The following is a 9,355-nucleotide window of genomic DNA, read 5'->3' as shown; positions in this document are numbered from 1 at the left end:
AATAGGTAAAATAATACAAATACCCTAGATATATATATAAAAAAAGATAAAAAATTAAAAAAATATTTTTTTAATAGTTTTAGATTATATTTTTTTCAAATTCAAAGATTTTTATAATTTTCTTTTTTTGAATTTTTTTTTATTTTTTTTCAAGTTTTCTTTTTATATTTCGAAAATACTTTTTGAAACTATTTTTAAAATTTTTAATATTTATTTTCTATTTTATATTTAGGCCACCAAATTTATGGGACGGCACTGCAAGTACCATTGTACCTTTCATTTTATTAATCTAACCTAGATCTATTTTTCCTCCAAATCTCTGTCACAAGATCAGTTTGAGATGAGCTCCGACGACATCTCCGGCGAACTCGGCCATCTCTGACGAACTTCCGGTGAATTCGGCGAGATAAAAACCACATTTTTTGAACAACCATCATTATCGTGTTTTTTGATGAACTGTTTGAGACTCCGAGCAAGAATGAGAAAGTGATAGTCATGGAGATTAGCAAGGACGAAGACGGCTTCACATCTATTGAAACCATAACTCTTTAATCAAAGATCAATTCTTTTCATCTGTCTCTTATCGAAAAGTTTCATTCTTTCTCTCTTTCTCTCTCTTTGTCTCGCTACATTTAATAAGTTCTCTCAATTGAGTCTTTTCAAATCTTACTGTTGATCTGTTTAGGAATCAAAAGACATAGATATTAACATATATTTAATTCATGAGAAAGTACTAACCTTTTTTTTTTTTAACACTGAATGTTATAAAGCCACCAAGGCAAAAGTTGCATAATGTTGCTACAAAAACTCAAAACACACCAATAGGCATGATAAGAAAATAGCCAGTACATAGAGGCTATTTAGCCAGACAATAGTACACGAAGACAAACCGTACACACCCCCAATAGGTGGAATCCGGTGGTGTACCTTTTCCAGATCATGTAATCAGTGATACATCTTCTGCAGAGATTAAAGGGAGGACCTAGTGAGGACCATTGTTGGCGATGTAGATTGGTACCTTTAGTCAATGGCAACACTCTGCAATGTTCACAGCTATCACATTCCTACTTGCTTGCGCATATCCAGCGACCAAGCATTCAAACTATCACAAACAAAGGTTTCTTGAGATACAAATGAGACTGCACTGTGCAAAGTTCATTTTACTTCACAAATGGATGCTCTGCTTTTATCTACACTAGTAGCTTGAGTAGAGCTCAGCTTGATATGAAGAAAACTCTGTCACCAGAAACATGTCTTAATTCAATGAAGATAGTCTTCTCTATCCTCTGCTGTTGAAATCTGAAGTTGAGGAAACCAAAACACTTTCTCAGTGGGAAACAGAGAGGAAAGTGTAATCCAAAACAAAGTTTCACCACCACTTGAAATTTCCAAAAGCACCATGAAGCAGAACCATAGCTAGCTTAATCAACCAAAAACCATTTGATAAAACATTAAACCAAGCACATACAGACCTGAGCCGGTGAAACCGAAGCAAGGGCGCAAACATAACCTCAAACCGGAGAGAGGTCTCGCAAACGCCACATCACAGTTTGTCGCATCACAACAAATCTAAACACCAAAATCGCAAAGCTGGAAGATTCAGCTCTGAGGCATGTGCTCAAGAGCACCAACAACCTTCTACAACACTCTAGACGATGCCAAACTTCCACAGAGTAAACACCACCCAAGCCTCATCCAAAGCGTCACCACCCAGAGTAAGATTACTTCTTGGTTGATTTGGTAAACACCACCCAGAGTAAGATTACTTCTTGGTTGATTTGGTAATGTTGTACAATACATGGAATTAGAAAGGTGTGCTGTGAGCTTTTGGATTTAAAAGATGTTGTGGAGAATATGTGTGGTGATATGTGTATCAAGTACCTCACTAATACAACACTTCTAGTTGTAGTTTTACTGGCAAGATTTAGTATCTGCAGTATATGAAGTGGAAGGTTATTATTTTAGTAGTGTAACATTCTGTTTTGCTACTCTATGAAATTCATGTCTAATATGTCTTGTTTTGTGTAGAATATCTAAAGAAGTAATGGAGATGAGGCATTAGTTTGTTGAGCTATGGAAGCATATTACTTTTGAATCTTGTTTTTGGAAATGAGTGCTGATGCGTAGGAATAATATGTGACTAGCTTGTAATTATGGAAAATGACAATATACTACTAAATGTGTTTGCAAACAACACAATAACGAATCTTGTGTCCAAAAAATATTAAAAATTAGGTCATACTTTTTAATAATTTTTATTTATCTTTTATTAAATTATTTGATTTAAAAAATTCAAATAATTTATAAAAATAAATATAACTATTTATGCGGGTTTACATAATACAAAAAAGTCAAATTAATAGGCGAGAGCATATACTTAAATTGTTTTTATTCTTAATAACATATAATTATATATTCGAAATTATGTTTGGTTTGAGTTGACATCAGAATCGTTTAAAAATAAAATACTAAAGTCAATAAATTAACATCAAATAACTTTTATAATTAAAAATTTATCAAATAAGTATATATCACAAATTTAATCAAAACAATTACAAATATTTTATTAAAACTTCGTAATGAAATGAGTTGAAATAATTAAAAACTATTTAATATAAATATAAAATAATATAATTATAGAGTTTTCGAAAACACTAATATAAAAATGTTAAACATTACTTATCAAAAAATGTTAAAATCTATTGATGCTATAAATTATATTTTGTTAAAAAAAAATTTTGCGCTTTTAAGCGCGGGTCATAATCTAGTGGTATATTAAATCAGTTCTAGAATTAATTTATTGTTAAATAAATTATAAAAGTATGCATATTCCCCCCCCCCCCCCCAAAAAAAATTAAGAAATGAGCATGTTTTTTAACAACTTGTGCAATTTTTAGTAATAGAGAATATTCTTAAAGATTGTATGTTCAAAAATCAATAGTTTGTTAAGTTATATTGCAATTTAAATCACAAAAAAATGTTTTTGATGATTTATATATATGTGGGAAGGGGATCACCAAATGTTAAAGCGGTTTAAGTTATTATGTTTATATAGTATATGAAAATATACAAACAACTAACAATAACTTCCAAGAAAGTATAAATAAAACACAAATAGATTATTTGCATTAAATTTGATAAACAATTATATTGGTGCATGTAATATTTATATTAGTGAAAAAGAAGAGTTTGTTAGAAAAATAAAAGAGTAACGTGGATCTAGGTAATTTTGTGAATGTTGTGAATTTAGTTTAGGTAGTTGTGTATTAAATTAGGAAAAGACAAGAAATGTTTAAAGTAAATATATTATTAAATATTAATTACTTCAATGGTGATTTATTATAAATATTGGGTAAGTGTAAAGGTTAGTTTAATTTTGTACTCCTTTTTTAATAGATTATATATTATGTAAAAGCGGTTTAAGTTATTATGTTTATATAGTATATGAAAATATACAAACAATTAACAATAACTTCCAAGAAAGTATAAATAAAGCACAAATAGATTATTTGCATTAAATTTGATAAACAATTATATTGGTGCATGTAATATTTATATTAGTGAAAAATAAGAGTTTGTTAGAAAAATAAAAGAGTAACGTGGATCTAGGTAATTTTGTGAATGTTGTGAATTTAGTTTAGGTAATTGTGTATTAAATTATGAAAAGACAAAAAAATATAATTGTTGTGAATTTAGTTTAGGTAATTGTGTATTAAATTACGAAAAGCCAAGAAATATTTAAAGTAAATATATTATTAAATATTAATTATTTCAATGGTGTATTATTATAAATATTGGGCAAGTGTAAAGATTAGTTTAATTTTGTACTCCTTTTTTAATAGATTATATATTAGTATTTCGCTAAGCGTAGCTTAGAAGACTTTGATTGACCGAGTTATTAATTTTGTTGTCAGTATGGCACCCCATTTGACCAACAATTTCAACTATCCATGCATTATTACACTTAATATACTATCAATATGAAATTATGAATTACTAAATTTACATCCACAAAAATTAATTTCAATACATTAAAAACGCACAAGTCATAACAATGATTATTATTCGAGTACCTGCCATTTACATTTTAATAAATTCTGCAATCAAAGAGGCGGAGACATGCATGCCGAAACAAGCATTCCTCTTCTGACTTTTCTCATCCACAATCTTTTAGCTTTTTGAATCCTAAGGTGATAATTTATTTTATCATAGTTAAGAGCAAATAATGTAAAGTATATGTCGATGTTTTAATAAAAAAAGTTTAGATCTTATTGATCAATTATTGGCGGTATGTATATGTCTTTATTTGGTACGTTATGTAACCTTCCTATATTGTCGACCATTGAGAAACCTAAAATATATTCCATGCATGCATATCATTTTTTTCCTTTTATATTGTAAAAGCTTACTCGTAGCTTAAGATTCAAACTAATATGATGCATTTATAATATTGGATGGCGCAGTGCTTTTTGGTTTTGGGAAATATGAAGACCAGTAAATTTTTCTCTGCAGAATAATTAATTTATGTGTAGTTGTTAGCGACTTCCAAGTCTGAAATTCAACAATTGAGTCAAAATTCGGTCAGAAAAATTAGATGCGGGATGTAAGAAATAAATATAGTTACATGAATATATGTGTTGCGGGATGTAAGAAAGAAACAGAGCTACACGAATAGATGTGTTTCTTTTAAACACATTAGTAATTTATTGCTACAAAATAGAGATGAAAACTCATACTCCCTCTTCGAAAGAAATTTTTTTGGTTTTTTCTTGTTTTACAGAAAATGATCTAATTAGTAGTTGTCGGAAAATGTCTAATGTGAGAAAGTAATTTATAGTATAACCAAACGTTATGTGAAATGTATAGAAAATAATTCTTTATCAAATAGAGAGAGATTTTCATAGTCTAACTTCTCTCTCTTTTTTCAGAGAAAAGTATCATATTACTTGGGATGCTTTTTCCCCAACAATTAGGAATATACAGAGCCGTACTCACCTTATCAATTTTGGGACACTGTCCCTAGGCTTCCTCTCACATTAATATATTTTTGGGCCCCCATATTCATAAATCATATAATCAATATATAATAATATGATAAAAACTATAATTATCTCTTAATACTTTTCAATAATATATAATCATTTCTGCTTAGTTGTTGTGAATATTAATTTCATTGTATATTTTTTTATTTTGAATGTCGAAAATATTTTCCTACATATAATTTGAGTTTGTATATACAATTTTCAGTTGTAACCAAAATATAACTTTTGCCATTAATTTTCATAAGATTAATTTTTCTTAAAAATAATTTTAAAATATAAGATAAGAAAACAATTTATTTTCTGGTTCGTATTAAAAAAATTAATATGTATATTTGATATAAAATAAATTATTTTTGCCCTAGACCCCTAATAGCCTTCGCACGGCACTGGAAATATATCAAATATTGTAACATGTCTTTACATATTTATGAACTTGAATAATCATTTTCCTTTTATCAGAGGACGTGATTACTTTATCATGTAATATTTGATCGTTTTGTGTGTCGAATGGTCTATTCATCACATAATAGCTTGATAATTTAGACACTAAAACAGTTTAGATCAATGTTGTAAATATTTTGGAAAAGGGTAAAATAGCTCTAACAATCCGTCATGCATTCTTCGGATCCAGGACTTTATCCTTTAATAATATTTTTACAAGACAAGTTATCACCGATTGAACTACAGATTATTAGTAATAACTTGTCATACGGAAGAGTTGTTAAAGGGAGATGTTTTAGGTTCAAAAAATGCCAAACGCACCAATAACCTATCTGAGAAGTCAGTGAGAGTTCACAGATAAAAGATTAGGATCGATACTCTACAGAGCCAGCCTGGATCCGCGAGACGAATTGTCACAATAGTGTTGTACAGAAGTACTTGTATCAAACTTTGACAAAAATAAATTTTATTATTTTAGTTTACAATGTATAAAATACGCAATTCTTCTGACTGAAATAAATCTGATATAAGAAAAAACGAAAAAAGAGAGAGAGAGAGAGAGAGCGAGAGAAAAACGCCGGAGCGATTTCAATCCCTAGCTCTGGCTGGCCGGTTTGGCTGTGTCGGAGGCGATTCTCCTTCCCCTTCTTCATTTGTTCTTTGCTTTCCTTTCCCCAGTTCAAGACCGAGACGATATGCATGCTATTCTGACGTGATCGTTTCCTCCGGAGCTCGTGTTGTGGTCGGAGATGGTACTCTTCGTTTGGAGTGGAGGCGAGTCTAGGGCTAGGCTGAGAAAAGGAGGATCGGCTTTTAGGATTGAAGGATATGTCAGATCTAATTTTCCCTTTTTAGATCTAGGGTTTATCCTTCCCAACGATGGCACGTGAATCGAGATTGGCGACTCTTTTAGCTTGAAATCACCTCCTTACATGATGGTGAGAATGGTGGAGGAGAGGTGTGATAAACAGACGTAGGAGGCTTGGACATGATGATGTATCCTGAAGCTTTCAACAGGGTCCCGCTTGCGTTTTTCCATTGCCAAGATCCGTCTTTCAGTCTGGATTACTGTCCGGCTTTGGCCATGGTGCAAGACGGCGAACGACAGTGGCATGAATCGAAGTTGGTCTGCGCCTTTAGGTGATGATGCTGCTGTGTTACGGACTCGACTCATATCCTATGGAATCCTCAATTTTGAACTTGTATTGGAATCCATTTTAATTCTTGGTTGCAGTATTTTCATGGCTTCTGCATTACATGGTCTTTTAGGAGTAGTTTTTCAGTCGGATTCTATGTTCGTTTGGGGCTAGAGACAGTAACAATTGAACGCCAGCGGATACAAGCTTCTCTCAGAAATGCGCCTTCGGGTGAAGATGCTATTGACCACATACAGAATGACGATCCTATGAGGTCATAGCTTGGTATTGAACTGTTTTTTTGATTTAAACTTGTGTTTGATGTGGTAGTAGTTGTTTCTTTGTCTTGTGGTTGAATGCAGGGGTCTAAGAGGTGAGTTTCATTTCGAGTCGTGGAGTGAGCTCATTCTCGTTGTGGTTGAAAATGCAATGGTGTTTCAGTCGGGTAGTTTGAATCCAAATAAGTGATTTAGGGTGTTACAAGATTACATCATTGCATGGTCAAATTATGTAGAGGTTAAATTGTTTGTACTTGAATGAAATTTGATGTTGAGTTAAAAAAAAAAATCTGATATTAATATGTTGTTATTTAAAAAAACTATGCTTGGAGTATTCTGATGCCAAGGGAGGCCAATCCAGCAAGAAACCATGTGTTCAATGACGTATATAAAACATAAGAGTGGAAAAGGATAAGGATCTAAGATCATATATAAGTCCCAAATGATATCTTCAGCTACGTTGCACGGAAGCTTCATCGGACGTCCGCTTCCCGCTTCGGAACCGGAATCGGAATCGGAACCTCGTGGAAGCTTACGGAATCTCGCTTCCAAAACGCTTCTAAAAGATTCTCTTTAAAAATACATTGGAAGCTTACGATTCCGTTTTGGAATCACGCTTCCATTTAAAAAAACAATATCTTATATCAATAAAAAATATAAAATTATAGTTTTTAATTTATATATAATCCAAATTTTAATAGTATTGAATAGAGAGAATAGAAATATACAAATATTAAAACTAATACTATAAATTATCTTTATGCATTGAGGTTTTTATTAAAGATAAATCATATATTCAAATATATTATGTCAATTAATTATATAGAATTAAAAAAAATATAATATTATTTATTTAATTTAATTTATGTGTATTTTCACAGTTTAAATATGAAGTCATTTGAAAATTATTATAAATGAATAAATGCTTTATTTTAAATTCAAATCATATAATTTTTAGTTTCAGATTTAAAAAAAACTAATCTTACATATGTATATATATTCATATATATATATATGGATACGCTTCCAACACGTATCCGCTTCCTAATTTTTTTAAAAATCTCGCTTCTACGCTTCCATACGCTTCCGCTTCCACGTACCCGCTTCCGTTTCCATGTAACATAGATCTTCAGTATATCATGATCGATAAGGACACATGGCTTCTTCGACATTTCTTTTATCGGACGAAATATGTATGCATCAGATGTGTTATTGTAAATCCTTATACATATCCATAATGTAACTAAGTACAATTTTTGTCACCAAAAATTCAAATTTCAAAGTATCAAAAAGAAACTGATTTCAAATTTGCCTTTTCCAGTAAAAGCAATACAAATGAAGCCTAGAAATTGACGCCGATTCGCAAACTCAATGTGACTACATAAAGTTATTAAACATTTTCAAAAATCATATTGGCAGCCGCATTTTACAAAAATCAGATACAATTAGATGATGAGTATGATTGAATGGTATGAATAGAGTAACAAAAGTTAGCGTAAATTTTTTTACTCTCAGTTGCGCTGAATTGTCATCCATCAGATAAAATTGTATTTTTTTGTATTTATTCCTTTCCTTTTAGTGTTTACACAAGAGAATATACACATCCTTTAAAACATCTCTAACCCATAATACTATTTTAGTGTCAAAACCACACTATTTTAGTGACGTTTCAACACTAAAAACAAATTCATCTCCAACCACAACACTAAACTTCACACTAAAAGCTATTTTATGATATTATATTTTTTTTTTAATTTTTCATTTTTAATAAAATAATTTATTAATAAAATAAGTGAATAATGTTTTAGTAGAGTGAATAGTATTTTAGTGTGGTGAATAGTGTCACACCAAATTTGGTGTGAAATTATAGTGTTGCACTAAAATTGTGTGATTTTTAGTGTTGGGTTGGAGAAAATTTTGGTGTAAAATTGACACTAAAATAGTGTTTTGCAGTTGGGTTGAAGATACCAGAGTAACTTTGTTTCTTTTATTTTTTTTTCTCTTTCCCACTTTTTATTTACTCTCATTTCCACTTTTTATATTTCACCATTTTACTCCAAATATTACCAACCACAGTCGATGTGTATTTGCAGAGTGATTCAATCTAGCCTAGTATTTGGAAAAAAAAATTAACTGCTAAACGTTAACTATGATATTGCAAAAAAAAAAAAAAAAAAAACTGAAAATTTTGAAGATAACAAAACTTCAGCTAATACAACTTTTTTATAACTAGAAGTGTTTGGCTGAAGCATACTTAACTAGCTTTAGCTAAATAATATCCGCAGAAACCAGTCTCAAAACCAACAAATTTACATTTTTCTCCAAAGCAACCTCTTTCACAAACCACCATATTGTTTTGTTAGACCATCTCCAACCCATTTCTATTTTCATCTCTATATTATTTCTAAAATAGAAAATCTTTATTATAAAGGTGGATTTGCTCCAGTATATGACTCAT

The 9,355-nt window shown here is 30.6% G+C and overlaps 1 long non-coding RNA gene across 1 annotated transcript; it reads left to right on the top strand.

The window, feature by feature from the left end:
• The first annotated feature begins 5,781 nt into the window (after positions 1 to 5,781).
• LOC125578400 lies at positions 5,782 to 7,231 on the top strand. The gene is made up of 2 exons (XR_007316502.1): positions 5,782 to 6,893; positions 6,982 to 7,231. It is a non-coding gene; the product is annotated as an uncharacterized LOC125578400 (long non-coding RNA).
• Positions 7,232 to 9,355: the final 2,124 nt, after the last annotated feature.

The sequence above is a fragment of the Brassica napus genome, chromosome A9 (assembly GCF_020379485.1).
Source record: "Brassica napus cultivar Da-Ae chromosome A9, Da-Ae, whole genome shotgun sequence".
Taxonomy (NCBI): domain Eukaryota; kingdom Viridiplantae; phylum Streptophyta; class Magnoliopsida; order Brassicales; family Brassicaceae; genus Brassica; species Brassica napus.
Note: the sequence above shows the minus strand (reverse complement) of the source record. Positions and strands in the feature narration are given on the sequence as shown.